The sequence below is a fragment of the Malaya genurostris genome, chromosome 2 (genome assembly GCF_030247185.1).
Source record: "Malaya genurostris strain Urasoe2022 chromosome 2, Malgen_1.1, whole genome shotgun sequence".
Classification (NCBI taxonomy): domain Eukaryota; kingdom Metazoa; phylum Arthropoda; class Insecta; order Diptera; family Culicidae; genus Malaya; species Malaya genurostris.
Genome location: NC_080571.1, coordinates 97805102 through 97825251, shown reverse-complemented (window position 1 = coordinate 97825251; position 20150 = coordinate 97805102). Strand labels below are relative to the sequence as shown.

General features: G+C 37.9%; 1 non-coding gene across 1 annotated transcript; it reads right to left on the bottom strand.

Annotated features, from left to right (window-relative positions):
• Positions 1-10877: 10877 nt before the first annotated feature.
• Positions 10878-10959, bottom strand: Trnas-gcu (transfer RNA serine (anticodon GCU)). The gene has a single exon. It is a non-coding gene; the product is annotated as a tRNA-Ser (tRNA).
• Between the last annotated feature and the right edge of the window lie 9191 nt (positions 10960-20150).

Here is a 20150-nt window from a genome sequence, read left to right as displayed (position 1 = left end):
AAGTTTATTTCCGATTTTTTTTATTTATTGTGCTCCCTAATGCTGGTCCCGGGTTGGCGGTTCAATGCATAGGACGCTGGTCTTACAAGCCAGCTGTCGTATGTTCGAGCCCCGACCTGGAAGGATTCTTAGTGTCAGTAGGATCCATAGTACTAGCCATGCAATGATTCTGTACGCTAAGAATCGGCTGCGAAGTCTGTTGAAACAGAAAGGCCAAATTCCACGAAAGGAATGTAATGCCAAGACTTTGCTTTGCTCCCTAATGCTAAATCTTGGTGTTATTACATGAAATACCGGTAATACACCTTTGCTGTTCCAATATTGCAACAAATGAAATTATTGAAATTTTGCACTGAATGGGACTGATATGCGGGTACTTTAGCATATGGGACACAGAAATGAGTTGATATTTTTTTATATTTTACTGAACAAACCCTCAACTTTCATTGCAATTTCTGAGAGTATATTGAGGAAAGACTCCATTCCTCAAGCTAACTCAAAATTGGCGAAAATCGATATGAGACTGATATGCGAGTATGGGCAGTATATGAATCAAATAATTTTTACTGGATTGTGCATTAAACAGCTTTAAAATGGCAGTCCATTAAAACCTACGTGAAAAGTAGATTCCGACCGCAACATCATAAAGCTAAGGCAGTGTGTATTATTAAATATGTTATAAACAAAGTAGGGCGGGAAATATTCACATAACTTTTCACGTAACTATGATTGACCTTTTTTTTAAATGAAGAAAAAAATGTTTTTTTCTGGAAAAAGATGCCAGTTGACAGGTCTGGTCCTAGGCGCGAATGTCAAAACCCCTTGAATCAAATTGATTATTTTTCGGAAAAACTGTTTTGCAATGAAAAAATCTCGTCAACGTGTAAACATATTTCTGTGAAGTACAAATGGTCGGGTAATCGAGCCGAAAAAAAATTTACCCGAACCCGACCCGTACGCGAGTGAGCGGTAAATTTTTTTACCCGTGCCCGACCCGTACCCGAGTGAGCAGTAAAATTTTTTACCCGTACCCGACCCGTACCCGATTGAAAATAAAAATTTTTACCCGTACCCGACCAAAAACCCGTCGGGTACGGGTACGGGTCGGGTTTCGGGTAAAATACCCGATACCCGACCATCTCTAGTTCATTTACCATTGAAAATTTTCAATATGAAACGCTTGTGGTGAAATGAAGAGGTTTTTTGTTCTGCCTTTTGCTGTCTTCGTTCTCTGCCAAGTGACAGCATTTGAATACAACAATTTCGGTTACCTGAATGGTTATGTCAAAATCAACAGATATGTTAGTTAAATCAACAACATTTTAGTTGAAACAACCAGGGCGTGAAACAACAATTGCAATATTGTAATTTTGTGATCTGCGGGTTCTCCGTGTAATAGCGTGATTTATTTTGTCAAAAGCAGCGGAGAGGTCCGTATATAAAACGTCTGTTCTAAGACCATTTGACATAGCATCTGTTATAAACGTCGTAAAGTTTAATAGATTAGTAGCGGTTGAGCGTTTCGGGATGAATCCGTGCTGAGTTTATACTACGTACTACTTACAGTGATTAAAAATGGCTTCCAGAGCACCAGGAATTGCACTAACTAAGGTAAGGTCGCGATAGTTGTCGATATTCTTCCTGTCTCCTTTTTGTGCACTGGGGACATATAAGAAGATTTCCAGTCCACAGGAAATACTTCAGTCGTGAGGGACTGTTGAAACAATTGACATAAGGATGTTAAAATACCACTGGAACTTTTTTTTTCAAGACGACAGCGGGGATGCCGGGCTCCAGGAGAATATGAAGACTTTATTTTAGCGATAGCCTTTTGTACAGAAATTTTACGCAAATAGTTGGCATAACATCGTTTGGCTGTCTTTTTATAGACTTTATTTATTTCCAAATAGTTTGATGCAAGATCAAACACCACTTTTCTTGGAATATTTATTTTTTTTCAAACCTTAACTCAGCGGATTTCCACGGTGCTTGTCTGGAAAGCTGGCTGATTTGTTTTGGCACATATTGGTCAATTGCATAAATCAGAACGTTGGAAAAGGTTTTAGCAGCAAAACTCATATCATCATTGTCAAGAATTTCAGTCCAGCCCACGTTTGAAAGAAATGCAACAATACTGTTGTAGTTGGCTTTTTTAAAATTGTATCTGACGGTTTGAGAAATTTTACAGTTATCCAACGTTTGATTTGAGTCAAGTATAATATGCAGGGAAGGAAGATGTCTAACGGATTTCACTAAAGGAATTGCTGCTTCGGAAGTTCTGGGTGCAAAATCGGATTTGCTTGAAAAGAAGAGATCGAGAATTCTGTTGTGCTCATTTTCGACGTGATTCACTTGACGCAATAGGTTAAGACAGATGGATGATACCGATGGATGCTGGATGGTCAAGCAGATAGATGATACAGGTGTGAAAAGTAGCATACACTTTGTTAACATACCGGCCAGGGAAGTTGAAATCACCAACAATTAGAATTTCATCTGCAGATTTCATGTGGAACTAAACGAAGTCTTACTAAGTACGGATAGTAGAAAAATTGCGGAGCCAGGAAAGAATAATTAGAGTCAGTCAGGGAAGAAGGTACTAGAACGTTGAATAAAGAATAATGTAGTGCAGTTGAAAGTAAGTGTTTCGTGCTTGATTTAAACGAATTAGATGACAAAGTATAACCAGTTACCGGTTCTCGAAGCGAAAGATACGCGTTTGCCTCAACCAAATCTCTTGTCAATTCTGCCATACCTTCGATTTCCATAATCTTGCTTCCCAATCCTTATTCTATTGTACGAAATACTCGGGTGTTTGAAGGTTTTGCTGTGCGCTACCTTAGTATTGATTTTCATACGAATGAATAATGAAAATTTGTACGAACGAAGTGTTTCTAGCGCTTCTGAAATTTTACAAACCGCAGTAGAATGTCAGAACACTTTCAACAACTTGGTAAAATTGTTATGTTCCGCTTTTTGGACAAATGTAAGTATCTAGGGTACTGATTTGAATACATTCTCAAAGTTTACTGTTCTGGCTTCGTATGTGCATCTCCTCGATCGACAGTAAGTATCACGACACGACAAAACCAGTACAACTGAATACAATCATTTTGATATCCGCTGCAAGGATAGCAAAGACGAAGAAGATACTTCGTAAAAATGCTGATACAAGTACTCTTAAATGTCGTCTAATATGGTTACTACTATCCAGATGAATTGTACAAATTGTACAACTGCTTGCAGCAACTCAAAGATCTTAGCAAATAAAAGCATACTCCAAAATCGTTATCATACAAAACACGGAACACGACCAGCTTGGACGCAATAGTTGAAGATAGAAAAATTCTTGAAGTTTCTTTAAGCGAACACGGTAGCAGTTAAATCTCTTTGTCTGTGATAACCACTTCGGTTCAGGTATGAATAGCATGTGTGGAGATGCTGCTGACACACCGTATAGTGACAAACAATTTCACGAATTTCAATCCGAAGTGAGCGGTGGTGCTGACTAGTTTCAAAGTTCCCGCTTTCCCCCACGGGAGTTACCACGGGATGAAGAGAATGATTTTACAGTGCTGAGTAAATGCCATGTAAGTCTGACTACGGCAGGTTGGTTAGCCTGTGTGGGAAGACATACATCACCGAATTCCACAATTTTTGAAAACAGCTCGAGCGCAAGAGAGTAACTGTACAACCAGTCCAAAACCCAACAACGCACGGGATGCAGGAGGTGATGGTGCCATCCGGGTTGATATGGGACATTATGTGAGATACCTCCTGCCTGCCTGCCTGCCTGGATATTGTTGGTTGGCTGTTGCACACGTGTTGCCGCTACCGGAGTAACCCGTCCGCATCCGAGTGACGGGTGTAGCTTCCGGAGATAGCACGAAAGCTTGAAGTGAATTACAAAGGACATATGTCAAACCGGGGTGTGGAATTTATCAGTCGGAAAACACATTGCTGGCAACTGTAATCTTACTCGAGAGGTTAGAGCACCAAGATGCACGGCCTGTGGTACGTTTTTATGGTGGTGTGGGGGGCGGAAGGGGAGCATTTTTTCCAAAGGAAACCGAAGGCAAGAGGGTAGAAATTTAATTTTCCGATTGAATACATTTTCTTGGGAAGATGTTTTATAGCTGTCGAAAAAAGTCTTGTGAAAGACACTGTGTGTATAGTTCATCGGAACTGTTTTTCATGTAACCATGGCTCGGTGGAGCAGCACAAACTCAAACGCTATAAATAAGTAATGCTTTTTCGATCTTAAAACTTGTCTATTCAATGACACTGATGCAACTTTAGGCCATCCGAAATATAACCCACTTGATAGTTAGTTACGGATGAATAATCCTAGGAAAATACCAATTTTACACTCTACACGGAACCACCCGCGATCCCATTTCAATCAGAATATTAGTTGATTTTCTGAATTCGATTGGTTAAAACTACAACTAATCGATTGTTGTTTTAACTAAACTGTCATTTTTGTTTTTAGATTAGCAGAAACGATGGTTGAAACAACTAATTTAACTTTTTGAAAAAAAATGCTGTCAATTAGTGAGGACACATACCTTTCAATTTCAACAAATATTTTAGTTGAAATAACTGGTGTTGTAATTGAAACAAAATTCTGTTAGTTGAAAAATAAATCGGTTTTATTTGTTTTAGACATTGCAAATAGTTGAATTAACTCGAACAATGTTATTGATTTGCTAAAATAATCAAAATATACTTCTTGATACACGTCATGATCTATTTGAAATAGGTTCGGTATGTTGATTAAAATATAAACAGTATTTTATATTGACATGTAATATCATTAGGGCTGGGAAAACCACCGATCACTGATTTCAAGTGATCCTAACCAAGGAATAAATTATCATTACGAAATCAGAACTGATCTGATCTCTAAGTGATTTTGATTGTTGTATGATCATGATCATGTCAAGTCGAGATCAGTAAAGATCTTAATTCTAAAAAAATACTTCTGATTCGATCGGAAATGATTGATGTAAAAAAACGTTTTTAATCAGCAAAAGTGCCCGGAGGGGCGAGTAAATTAGCGAAATTATTAAATGTACCTAAAATGAGTATTGAAAGATGATTCTTTCAAACGGTTGAACTAAAGTTATGCACTGATAATTTTAGTCAATTGATATGAGCATGAGTGCATCAACCGCTGGGAATTGGAATTTTGCGACGGCAATTCAATCGCAGCGCGTTCTGTGTGTTTGAAACCCTTCGCTCCTGTTACTTTTATAAATTAAATGCATGTCCAAAAGCGTTTTATTGCTAATGCATGAACATCATCGTCGGTATAAAACAGCTGGAAGTAAAACAGTCTGCTGGAAGTAAATCAATTATTGAATTTGAAGCATAAAATTATTGCGCATAGCTGAAAGATTACGAGATGATCATTCATTAACATGTTCTAATTTGTCACCAAATCTTTTTCATCTTAAACAAGGTTAACTTTATCACAACACCGCTGTTAGATAAACACTTGTTATCATAAATTTTTCAAATCGACTGAACACAATTTCACCAAACGCTTTAACCATCGATGTTGTTTTCATTGACATTTTGAAGCGACGCGAACAGATTTCAACTAAAAAAGTTGTTGATTTTGCATTGCAATTATTGTTTTGCTTCCAACTGTCTCCGGCATTTGACAACATTCAAAACAACATATTTTTCAACTAGTTGAATATATGCAAATCAAAAACCATATTGGTTGAATAAAAAAGAAATTAGTTAAATCAACTATCGCAAAAATCAAAAACTGCGATATCGCAATTTTATGATCGAAGGGTTCTCCGTGTACACTTCAGGATTTTTCTACCTTTCGGCTCTAAAAAGGTCGCCCATATCTTTCGATTAGGAAATTTGAAAATGAATTAAAACGCTTCGAATAGCACAGGAAATTCTCGTTTCGTCGAAAGTCGTGTCACTGAAAGACAATTAGAAAAATCAAATAAACTTAGCATCTAAAGCCCATTTTGTAGACCCAAACCCCCACATTTGTAATAAATATAAAATATTCCCTGACTTTTCTCATTGGTTTATGATCCTCATATTGTAATTTCCCGGACAGATTCGTAATTACAAACCATGAAATCTTCAAAATAATGAAATGGTTACCCTACAACCTAAAAGTCAATTGTTCGGATTTCATAGAGACTATTTAACTATGGTCAGATTGCATTTTGACTCGTCTATGAAGAACCATAAAAATGTGAAATAGAGTTGCGGCTCTAGTAGTCACTTTAACAGCAGTATTGAGCTACTTGTTCTATAGTAGGTACTGCTTCTTAAAGCCGAAGCAACGATATTGTTTATTACAATTCGTTGATAGAAAGTCGAGGAATCGGCAAAATAATATGGTGACTCTACTAATGAGAATTGCTTTGGCAAATCGGAAGATAGAATGCACATGATCGTTTTTGTAGAATTTTTCACTAAGTTGTCACTTGAGCGTTTAGTAGAATAATTTCAATCGAAATTCCGGTTATACGGTGAGAAAATAATAAAAACCCCTTCTTAATCCAGTGGTATGATAATGACTTTCTCTTTCTTCAAAGCAGTCTCATGAATTTTTTATCATTTTATGAAATAATTTCTGACATTAATTTTGGCTCATTTTTGACACCAATTAATTCAGATTGATTCGAGTAGTTCACAAAGCACGCTTCAGTGTTTATGTCACACACACGGGGACTAGACGAGTAGACCGTAGCGTAGTACCGTTAAGATCGTCGGGGCACCAGTGAACCGGAAGCCATCCTCCAACCGACATCATTGAATCGACCCAGGCATCCTTACGGTCGGGCCGTGGACGGGTACCGGAGGCGCCGGTTGCGGGAGAATTTTTCTTTTCCGGGAAACTTTCCGTCGGTGTAGACTAGATCCATAGTCGGGGATCAGTGAAGTAGTCTGGCGCGACGTAGCGGCATTGGGTCGTCGAGGCGCCAAAGGTGGATCGAGATGGATAAAGAGAGAAACGCAGGAGCTCATTTTCTCCCAAACGAAGAAGTGCATGAGCACAGCCTCCACACACACACACACATACATTCACACAGACATTTTCCGATCTAGTCGAGCTGTGTCGAATGGTATATAACACTATGGGTCTCCGAGGCTCCGTTCAAAAGTCGGTTTTTCCAGCAATTCTAATACCTTTGTATAGAGAAAGGCTTGAAAAATCATCGTAAAGGGGAGGTACATGAAATTTTCGAAATCGAAAAAAAAAGTTTGATGCCAAAAGTCTTAGAATTGCATGAAACGTCGAGATTTAATGTCATCTCAATATCAATATCAAAAAGTCTCCGAAAGTCGATTCTTTGAAAAAAAGTTACGATTTCGGAAATTTCATGGTGCTTTCGAAAATTTTCAAACTTTAACCGATGGGCAACACCCCTTACCCATGTCCGATTTAGCTCAAATTTTGCATTAGGACTTTTTTCGAGATGCCCCAAACTTTTGAACGATAGCGGTTTACGAAATTAGAGGTGATCCCAAAATATTGGCACCCTTATATACATTAGAGCGGTAAAAAACAAGTGCTTTGTCGGTTACATCACTTATACCATTATATCTCTGGAACTAAAAGTTACAGCTATTTGGTCTTCGAACTTGATCAATGGTCCGAGAGTAGCTTTCAAACGAGCCTAAGTTTGTTAAAATCGGTTTAGCCATCTCTGAGGAAATGGAGCGCGTAAAAATACAACGCGTTTTGTCGGTTACGTCACTTATACAATCATATCTCCGTAACCGAAAGTTATAGCGGTACAGGTTTAGAATTCGCTCCTACTTTAGATAAAATTTCCGAGGCCCGGAGGGCCGAGTGTCATACACCAATCGATTCAGCCCAACGAACTGAGCAAAATCGTGTGTTTGTAAATGTTTGTGTGTGTATGTATGCGTGTTGTCAACAAAGAGATCGAGATCTCAGAGATGGCGGGATTGATTTTAATCAAACAAGTCGCAAATGAAAGGTCTTTCCGTCACCCTGAACACTATTGAATAGTTTTGATATCGGATGTGTACTTTTTGAGTTATTCGAAGTCTTATGTCAAAATTTTCAATTTTTTGAAAACGTGTCACAATTGACCTTGAGAACAGAATATGTTTTTAAACTTAGATTCCGCACGGTAATAGCTATCCAACAAATCATAGATTGTTAAAATCCGTCCATTTTTAACTGAGATATCGACATTTTTTTGTAAGCGACTTATTTCAGTAAAAGGAATTTTACACGCTTGATGATAAAGCGATGTTTCGGAGCTAAGTGAATCATGATTTTCAATACTGTTTCATGCAGTTTTTTCTAAGTACCCAAAAAATGTTCAGCATCCCTTTTCATGACATTTCACCTCGGATCGATTTTAGCACGGGTCGCTTTTGGTAACATAATCGTTCGAATATGACATATAAAATGTCTATATAAATATGTAAATCAGATGATGGCAAAGATGGCAGCCTTTTGGAGTTGAAAACAATTCATAAATTGTATCGATTTAATCTACTTACAGCAATAAATGCTGAAAGAACATAAAACCCATATACCATTCGAATCAATTCGTCGACATCAGAAAATGCTTGTGTGACAAATAATTTAATTCATTTTTCTCGGAGATTGCTCAACCGTGTTCTACAAACTCAAATTCATATGAACAGTCGTTTACTTCCAAATAAACTTCCTGAATTTCATTTGGATTCTGTTTCTGGTTCCGGAACTACAGGAGGCTATGTGAAACGAAATTAAAATAATGTAACTCATTTTTATCGTACGTTGCTGAACCGATCAAAGATTCAAATAAAATCAAAGAAACATCTAAGATTCAAATGATAGGTCTTGAGATCATAGAACATATTTTGCTTTTTAGTCATATCCGACTTCCGGTTCAGGAGATACAGGGTGATTAGTATAAAAATGTCCATTTCACATAAATTAATCAGGTTTGTCGGGTTTGCAGATTTGGATAGTCGATAACCAAATAAATTCATTTCAGTTTTAGCGGTATTCAGTTTTCGATTCGGAAGATACCCAAAAATTTAATTCGCACTACAATTTCTCAAAGATATCTACACCGATTTTCAAAAATTTTTAAACTTATGTAAACTATACAGCACCTTAGGTTGATTTAATTGACTTCGGATTTTCGAATTTCGGATGGTCTTAGACTTATGGTACCATACAAAATTGGTAAATTTTATCCGGCTCTGTAATCATAGATTGATGAGTTTTTTAAATTCAAAATGATACAGAAGGTGATAATACCAAAAAGTTTCAAAGTTGGACTCATAACTATTGCAGTTTATTCGTCATATTAATTTATGGCCATACGAATCGTTTTGGGTTATACTAGTTCCTGAGTACCGACTCTGGAAGTACCCTAAATATTGACGAAAAACTAAAAAATGGAAGTTACTTCGACATCTCAATCGGTTGTCACACACAGAAAGAAAAGATGAAACTTACACGACGTGTAAACCGATAGTACTATGAAATAGACATCAGTTGAAACGAAAATTTGATTTAAAACCATAACTGATGTAAAATTACATTAAAATTAATTTAGTTTTGTATTGAACAAGACTGTATATTCACAAACCGCTTCGTTTTGTAATGTAAATTTCCATTCAATTGTCTGCTCCAAATATGTGCATAAAAATAAATGTAAATTCACAAAATATTTTTATCTGTGCATGTTTAGAATCAAATTCGATACGATTTGCAGTTCCGGCATTAAATTAATGAGCGATTAAAATCCCAAACTGCAGCTTGAAACGACCGTCATTGAAATGCCATGAAAACTAAAACATCTAAAAATATTCATGCAAAAAAGGAAAAACACATGCGGATTGATAAAAAAGATTTATTAAATTCATTGGAAAAATAAAATTTATGATATGCTCATACACATTTTTTGACCAAATTTATAATCTGCATGTTACTGAAATTTATATTTATTTGGTTGATGCCTTTTCCATAGTTAAGAAGTTACATCTAAAACTAACGGTAACTTCTACGATAAAAGTTATTATGGGCAAATTTAATGTTCTAGATATTTCGTATTTTAGTTGGCTATTTCCATTAAAACAAAACTTCTAGAATATTATAGAAATATTGTCAACAGTAAACCGATACTCTCAAGACCTGCTGGTGCGTATGCTTAGTGATTACTTGAACACCTGCATTGTACAAAATTATGAAATTTACTGGTGACGCCAATCCATATATGACTGAATTCTACAAGAAAGGTTTGAATGTGTGTTAAACATGATTCGTCTTTTAAGCAGGCGTGTAAACTTACATTTTCAGCGCTTAAATATTTGCATAAAATGCAATGCAACAAAGCATGAAACGAATGTTTAATCAATTGTAAAACTATGTCGCTGGAATATGTCGGTCTCAACTGACGTAAATTCACACGAATTCAACTAGGTCTGCAAAACTTCAATCGAAAACGAAACGTAACTGATATGAGAAATTAAATGCTCGATTCCACCACTTTAACCATACATTTAGTGTGCAATAAACACATTTTGCTGAAAGGCTAAAACTAATAATTCAGTTTCGAACTAACGTCAGCGTTAACTAACAGTGGGACGTTTTTTCGATGATGCAAATCAGATTCAAAAATGCTCACGTTTGCCATAAAATTTTGTCGGGGAAATGCGAGTTCACAGTTGCAAAATTGATCAATAACTATTTCGCAATCCCTTCAATTGTATCGTTAGTGTAGCTGTAAAATGCTAAATACAGATGCTGGATATTGATTACATATATGAACCGAAACTATGGAACATTTAGACAAAAGAAATTTTGTATTGCTATCTCTTCAAAAAATTGTTCCTCATTAAAAAAAAGTTTCTAACGACGAGGATGGGATTCGAACCCACGCGGGCAGAGCCCATTGGATTAGCAGTCCAACGCCTTAACCACTCGGCCACCTCGTCGTGTTGTCAGGTCATGGGCAGAAAGCATGTTTTATAGACACATCTTTCCCGGCCGGTACATCGTAATCGCACTTATCTTTCGTATTAGCCAGCTACTTGTTGGCACCCAAGCTGAGCTGACCAGGTAAAATCTAGCCCAAAACCAAAGAGCAAAAGAGCGAAAGTTACTTTGTTTCTGATTTTCAGTGTTGCCTTGCTAGCATTTTGCCTTTGCACAGCTGCCTGAGTTGAGTGCTTCAGTCAGGTCATGACAGGCCCAACAACGGTTTGCCCATTAATCTGATTGATGTAAAATAATTTACCGTACGGTAATGTGTTTTGTTTCGTGTGTGTGTGTGTGTCTCGGTCCGGTCTCAGGGATGAAACAAAGCGCAGAAGGTGATAATGATCTCATCTCGTTCGGTTTCTATACTTATTATCCCATTTGGTTGGACGTGTTTCCTTAATTTCGCTGGCAGTTGTTGATACTATTGGAGGAATACGGTCTGCTATAGAGCTTCCATCCCACAGGGTAAACAGAAGTGAATCGAAACCTAGAATGTAAGACAGAATTAGGAGTTAGGATGTATTTGTCAACGATTAATTTCCGACTGTATGCGCATGTCAGACCAGTTCACCCTGCTTGCATGTATGTACCTGCTTTCGTTTAGTTATTTCGAATAGACGTCTTTATCATATCCCGAAAATTGTGCTGTGCCGTGTCTCTCGCCACGTCGTTGAGCGGGGAGTGGGTCGTTTCGTGGGTAGTTATTTAAACTAAATTAACCCTTGAATCCGTGGATGAGACCGAGAGCCTTCTAAGGTCTCTGACTTTACCACGCTACGCTGCCTCTTCATTTGATTGTTTTGACTTCAGGCTCTGCTCATATCGGAGGCGGCTGTGATGTTCGCACCACGAATACAAATAACCTGATTATCAGAACTTTGGACGCTTTAAAATAAACTTGTTGAAAAATGAGATTTTTTGTGAAAATGATGCGGAATCGGTTTTTTAATTGAGCTTTATTTGAAATTCGGTGTATTCAAGTTTTAGTTTTGAATAAATTTCCTTGGTTCCGTACAAAACTTTTCAATTTAGTCTTTCGCTCAATCACAGCAGCCCACGTCATTATCGGTAGGAAAGCGGGCCCAACAAAAAAACATAGCTTTCTGTCTTTACACAAGCTAAAGTGGCTGATATCGTACCTTATATCTTACACAAGCTCGTCAAAAATATTAATTCACACAGTAGGCTACCGTTCGGTCGTTATGTTTCTGTTGAGACACAAAGCTGAGCTTCATAAAAGTTTCACTCTTGGCTAACAAATTAATTAGTTGAGCCTGCGCGGACAAGCATAGGAACACTAAACGATCCCCGACTTCAGCAGTGGGTGTTATGGAAAGGCTATCTAACGTGAATAATGAGACACTTATATTTTAACAGGCCTAGATAATTTGACACACAGAATTATGTGTAAAATATTGGTATGCTCAGATCATCATTCGATTATTGATTTTTACGGAAAAAAAGGCGGGTGAGTAATGTCAGAGACATAACTGGATGTCGTGAATACGAAAAAACTGACACGCTCCCATCACTTTTCCGAATATCAGTTAGTTGATTGATTGTATGAATTGTGCAAGCTTTCCTCTTTTTCACTAATAGAATTTGAAGCGATACACCTACATTAAAGTACAGTTTAGTTACATTAAACAGCTACTATTCTACAACTATATATTCCAAACTTGAAACAATTCCTTTTTAATTTGCTAATATAGGAAGCTAGGTACGACAAATTTGTAGTTTATTTTTATTGAAGCTATGAAGTTCGAAGATATCTGATTCTTCTCGAAATTTCAGTACGAGACAATTGCAATGGCCTGGTCTGAAATGTATCTACGATCTTCGGTATGCATGAGTGATTCTTATAATAATCTGATACAAGGTGATTTTTTAAGAGCTTGAGAACTTTTTTAAACAATAAAACGCATAAAATTTGCAAAATCTCATCGGTTCTTTATTTTAAACGTTAGATTGGTACATGACATTTACTTTTTGAAGATAATTTCATTTAAATGTTGACCGCGGCTGCGTCTTAGGTGGTCCATTCGGAAAATCCGCTTTTTTATCGACAAATTTTGTTCAGCGATGAGGCTCATTTCTGGTTGAATGGCTACGTAAATAAGCAAAATTGCCGCATTTGGAGTGAAGAGCAACCAGAAGCCGTTCAAGAACTGCCCATGCATCCCGAAAAATGCACTGTTTGGTGTGGTTTGTACGCTGGTGGAATCATTGGACCGTATTTTTTCAAAGATGCTGTTGGACGCAACGTTACAGTGAATGGCGATCGCTATCGTTCGATGCTAACAAACTTTTTGTTGCCAAAAATGGAAGAACTGAACTTGGTTGACATGTGGTTTCAACAAGATGGCGCTACATGCCACACAGCTCGCGATTCTATGGCCATTTTGAGGGAAAACTTCGGAGAACAATTCATCTCAAGAAATGGACCGGTAAGTTGGCCACCAAGATCATGCGATTTGACGCCTTTAGACTATTTTTTGTGGGGCTACGTCAAGTCTAAAGTCTACAGAAATAAGCCAGTAACTATTCCAGCTTTGGAAGACAACATTTCCGAAGAAATTCGGGCTATTCCGGCCGAAATGCTCGAAAAAGTTGCCCAAAATTGGACTTTCCGAATGGACCACCTAAGACGCAGCCGCGGTCAACATTTAAATGAAATTATCTTCAAAAAGTAAATGTCATGTACCAATCTAACGTTTAAAATAAAGAACCGATGAGATTTTGCAAATTTTATGCGTTTTATTGTTTAAAAAACTTCTCAAGCTCTTAAAAAATCACCCTGTAGTACAGATTAACCTGTATATATGGCAACCCTGTTTCGCATGGCATATTTTCACACGACCCCATACTAGTATAAAGATGTGTTCAACATCATCATTTTCGCTTTCGCATTGCCGTTCGTAATTGAATGTGTTAGTGACGGTACAAATCTGCTTTTCTACCTGTCTTCGGAGCCATCGTTCTGACGGTGTCTCGTACGTACAGAGTAGCTGCTTTAACTTAAATGACGCTATTTCTCACATCACATTTCCTTTTATACGTGCTAGTGGTAGCACGGTAGGACGTCCCCTTTGTTAGAATTCCTTTCCTATACGCAGAACGGGAAACAGTGAAACGATATAAAAGAGAGAGTTAGCAGAGCGGCAGCCAGTAATACTGAATGGGTCGTCGAGCTGTGGAGGAACAATTAAGGGCAAGGCAAGGTCCCGCTCAAACCGTGCTGGTCTGAAGTGCCCAGTTGGCGGCAGAATCCACCGTTTGCCTCGGAAGGGGAACTACGCCGAGCGTGTCAGTGCTGGTGCATCGGTCTATCTGGCGGCAGTGATGGAGTACTTGGTTGCCGAAGTGTTGGAGTTGACCGGTAACGCTGCCCATGACAACGAAAACGAAAATCATCCCTCGTCATCTGCAGCTGGCCATCCGTTGAAAACCCCGTCCTTTTCAGGATGACCACATCACTGTGATAAAGAAATATTTAGAATTGCTTTAAGTTTAGCCAGTTCTGATACGCCTGGAAAGTAGAATGCGCAAATCAAGTGGAAACATTGTTCTAACAATTTTTGTTTTCGGCCGCATACTAAAGTACTCGCGACAAAAATACATATTGATCTGTGGCAACTCTGTTTCGCACGGCATATTGGTAAACTAGTATAAAGATGTGTTCAAAATCATCACTTTCGCTTTCGCATTGCCGTTCGTAATTGAATGTGTTAGTGACGGTGCAAATTATTTTAACTCCCATCTTGATGAATCTTTTGGTAGGAAATATTTAGATCTGAGATGGTTCTCGTGTGTGTCTTGTTTCGGCAATGGGCCTTGCTGGACTTTTTGGCTGCCTTTTTCGGTTTCATTGTGCTGACGGTGTCTCGTGCATTCATATCGGGAAACAATGAGACGACAGGTCCTCGATGTTGCTGTCGTGTGTCTTGTTTCGGGGAGAGTTGCTCAGCAAATGATAGGAAAATTGAACCATTCAACTTTTATATGGATGCTCTTGTATAGATACAGACATCTCGCGTTCTGATTGGCTGGTGCTGTCATGGGTTAAATCAAACAGGTTTTTCAATAGTGTACTATTGAAAAACTTCAATATTGTTGTAATACACGTTCAAGTTGAATATTTTCGATTCTATTGGTAGTTAGATTATATAAATCCTTCTACAGATCACTGAGCTATGAGCTTTCAAAATACGAGAAAGGCAAACGCGCCATATGAATTATTCTCTTTGATACTCGTTTATACCAAACATTTCAGAAAAGTTGAATTGTGAACTATTTAAGAATATGTCACACAACTGAAAGTTTTATCATAAAATTGTGATCATATTTCCGATGGCATGTAGCAAGAATTATGTTGATTCGTTAGATATAACAGGAGATATTCACGATCAAAAACTTATCACTCTCTCAGAGGGTAAATTTTGAAAAGGCGCCCCATAGTAAAGTAAGTCGTATTCACGACAAAATATTTTGTGTGATTGGTGCAAGAAATGTTCTATTTTGTGTACAATCTATCGTTAACAGACTGGCTATAACAATTGGGAACAACTCCTCAAAGACCTTGCGTTGAATTTAATTTGTAAAAATTTGTAAATAATTGGATGCACAATTTATCATTTATTTGTATTTATTATGATAAAAAGTTAGTCTTGTTCGGGTTGGTTACGGGTAATTTTTTTTTTTTATTTAAAAGATGTTTTTTATTCAGGCCTATTTGCGTACAAGCTTTACGTGGCCGAATTAGCCGATTTTTTAAATAAACAATGTTTTGAAGTGGATCTCGTTGTCACTCTTTTTCTAGGAGGAGAAGAGCTTCCATTTCCCTCCTGCGAGGGTTGAGGGGCACTTTGTTCGTGGCTCGTCTCGTCCTCCATTGCCGCATCGGTGGTTTTGTTGTTGATTTCCGTCTTCTTTTCGTTTTCCTTGTTGTTCGCAGTCTTGAGCTCGTTGCTAGTTGCTGTAGGAGCGCCTTGTTGTACATTGGTTGCAGTTGTTGGTTGGTTTGATGGAGAAACAGGAGTACTACGCTCACTAGTTTTCGTTGTTGAACGGTTGACCTTGTCTTTGGTTGAAGATGTTCTTTTCGCAGTTTCAGTGCAAGGTTTACCGTAGTGTGCAGGTTGTTCACAAAACTGACATGTAACCAGCTGATTTTCATAGGTAATCAGCGTTTTACACGGATGTGTCCCACCTTGACCACAAATGATGTATGATGGAATTGCCTTACGTAGTTGCATACGTACCACTCGCACGCCATTCCGGATGCCGGGGAAAAAATTCCGCCATACTTCTCTTTCGATGGAAAGAACTTCACCGTATTGCGACATAATTTCCCGAACGCACTGATCGCTGGACTGCGGGGGAAGGTCATGCACGCGTACTTGTATGGCGTTGTCCACCATGTGCACAGGAATTTTGTATTTAATGTTGTCACACTCAACGCTGTGCACCTCGTTGTTAACCGAAGCGAATGCAATTGCATCGCTTTCACGTTTAAACATAATGTACACACAGTTAGACGCCTTGTTGAATTGAATCTCAGTTACATTATTAGCGTCTAGATGCATTCGTTCTTTAAGTAAGATTTCAATTTCATTTGCTGCTGGTCTAACTTTGCAACGCTTGAAATCTATACAAATTGAATTTGGCCTTGTTGGCCAAGTTTCAGGCTTTGTTAAATCGTATTTGACCATTCCGTACACTCTATTGTTCACTGCACTGTATTGTCTTTGTTTCTTTTGCTTCGACCGCAAACGATTTTCGACTTTGTTGGCTGAGATGCGAGCACGAACTGGTTACGGGTAATGATTTTTACAGTCTTCATGGAAAAGTAAAAGAATTAAAAGAAAATCTGATTTTTGATCATAACTGTTCAGACCCTTAGTATTAACAGTTCGGCTGAAAAGTTCGTATCGTTTAATAGAAACACACATTTTTTTGCCAAAATTCGTTTTTATTATTCAACATAATTGCCATCAGAGGCGATACAGCGATTATAGCGATCTTCCAACTTTTCGATACCATTTTTGTAGTACGATTTGTCCTTTGCCTCAAATAAGGCCTCAGTTTCAGCGATTACCTCTTCATTGCTTCTAAATTTTTTACCAGCGAGCATTCTCTTGAGGTCTGAGAACAGAAAAAAAGTCACTGGGGGCCAAATCTGGAGACTACGGTGGATGAGGGAGCAATTAGTTCAATTTCAGCATGGTTTTCATCGACTTGTGACACGGTGCATTGTATTGATGAAACAAAACTTTTTTATTCTTCAAATGAGGCCGTTTTTTGAAATTTCGTCCTTCAAACGCTATATAATAGTCACTGTTGATGGTTTTTCCCTTTTCAAGGTAGTCGATGAAAATTATACCATGCGAATCCCAAAATACAGACGCCATAACCTTACCGGCCGATTGTTGAGTCTTTCCATGCTTTGGGTTTGGTTCATCGCGTGCAGTCCACTCAGCTGACTGTCGATTGGACTCCGGTGTGAAGTGATGGAGCCATGTTTCGTCCATTGTTATATATCGACGAAAAAAATCGGTTTTATTTCGATATAACAGCTCCAAACACTGCTCAGAATCATCAATTCGTTGTTGTTTTTGATCGATTGTGAGCTCACGCGGCACTCATTTTGCACAACGCTTTCTCATATCCAAATATTCGTGAATAATATGTCCAACACGTTCCTTTGATATCTTTAGAGTGTCAGCTATCTCGATCAACTTCACTTTACGGTAATTGAAAATCATTTTGTGGATTTTTTTCACGTTTTCATCGGTAACAGCCTCTTTTGAACGTCCACTGCGTTCATCGTCTTCGGTGCTCATATGACCAGTACGAAATTTTGCAAACCACTTACGAATTGTTGCTTCGCCCGGTGCAGAGTCTGGATAACACTCATCGAGCCATTTTTTGGTATCGGCGGCACTTTTTTTCATCAAAAAGTAATGTTTCATCAACACACGAAATTCCTTTTTTTTCATTTTTCCACAATAACAAAAGAAGCTTCACTCAAAATGCAATATCTCACAAACTAATAATCAGACAGCTGTCAAATTTATACACGTATCTTTTGAAGGTTGGTACTAACCGAAAATGGTATGGATTTAATTCTAGTGGCGCCCTCTCATAGAAACGATACGAACTTTTCAGCCGATCTGTTATATACCACTCGACTCAGCTGGACGAGATGATAAAATGTGTGTATTCATCTTCCAAAATTTTGTCTCTCTGCTCAATTTACTAGAAGATGGCGAAACCGATACCTACAAGCTTGAGGGGTTACACCACTGTAGAGAAAAAGAGAAGGATATTTTTGGGGAATTATTTTGGGATCCATAAAATGGAGTAATCCGAATTTTGAATAAAGAAATTTTTAATATGTATATTTGAGTACGAAAAAATGATCAGTTTTAAAAATTGAAAAAAACAAAATTGCGGTTTGGCGGCATTTCCGCGAAAGTTCTGCATTTTGACGGCCTTGTGTCAAAACATAAGTCAAGTAAATTTTACAGAATATACTCGATAGTTATCTCCACAGACACCGCCAAGCCGCCATTTTGTTTTTCAATTTTTAAAACTGATCATTTTTTGTACTTAAATATACATATTAAAAAGTTCTTTATACAAAATTCGGATTACTCCATTTTTTGGATCCCAAAATAATTCCCCAAAAAAGTCCTTCTATTTTTTCTCTACAGTGGTGTAATCCCTTAAGTTCGTTTGAAAGCTACTTTTTGTTTATGAATTAAGCTCGAAGGTAAATAGGCTGTCGCTTCCAATGTGATATAAACAGGTGGTGCAGGTGGCTTGCTTGCATTGGTAACCAAAAGTTTGTAAATAGTTCTGTATGACGACATACATAAAAACCTGTTTTAATCCACCTAGTGGTGTAATGATGCCTTTCTCATGTATATAATATTGTGGTATTCTTAATGAAAACTTTTCTTTTCGATTTTTGAAAGAAACCAAGAGATTGTTTGTGTATAACATATAGAATAAAACAGTGCTTTGATTGCGTAGGTCATCCTTAAGAAAACGAAGTGGGTTCACTATTATATGCACTTCCGGCACCGGAACCCGAGAACCGGTAGAATCAAAGTCGGTTCGTACGGCCACCAACTAACACGACACACAAACTCTTCTAGTACGCACTCTGAATTACGATTTAAATGTTTTTAGCATCCGAAAATAGGCAGTAATTTTTGGTAGGACCATAAGACCTTTCAAGTGACCCTAAGGTTGGGAATAACGATTATGAGTCCAGTGTAGAAATTTTTTTACGGTTTTTATTTCGCCTGTTTAAGTGACGGTGTACAATATTGAACACACTTTACCCTATAACTCCGGAACCGGAAGTTGGATCCGGATGAAATTCAGGAATTTCGTATGGAACCGTAGGACCTTTCATTTGAATCTAAGTTTGTGGAAATCGGTCAAACCATCGCTGAGAAAAGTGAGTGAGATCCATTTTGGTATATATGACCACTATTTCCGGAACTTCCCGAAACCAGGATAGCCGGAATCGGTTTGTTTAGTTGCCTACTGATAATCGATGATACTATCGATTTGTGTAGTTTTGAGACCAGTTTAGATTTTTTTTTTACGTATTTTGTTTCGCCGACTTAAGTGACGGTGTACAATATGTAACACACTTTACCCTATAACTCCGGAACCGGAAGTCGGATCCGGATGAAATTCAGGAATTCCGTATGGGACCGTGAGACGTAGTTTCGTTCTGAAAAAATTCTCGGGTCGCTTCACGATATCCATGCAATTTTGTTTATTTTTTCTTTTTTCTATGAGTTGTTGTTTAGGGCGCGTACCACGTGTTCGTTTTACTCGGAGTCAGAGTCGCCCGCGTGTAGGTTCAAAAACGAAAACGGTACTAGTTTATGAAAATCGGTGAAGGAATTTCCGATAAAATTGAGTGCGCATTTTTTTTTATAAGTTTGCACATATTTCCTTGTAACTCCGGAACCGGAAATCGGATCCAAATGAAGTTCAAGTGAATTGTATAAAACCATGAGACCTTTGATTGGAATCTAAGTCTCGGTCACGCCATCTCTGGGAAATTTGTGTGACATAATCACATACATACATATATACACACAGACATTTTGTGATCTCG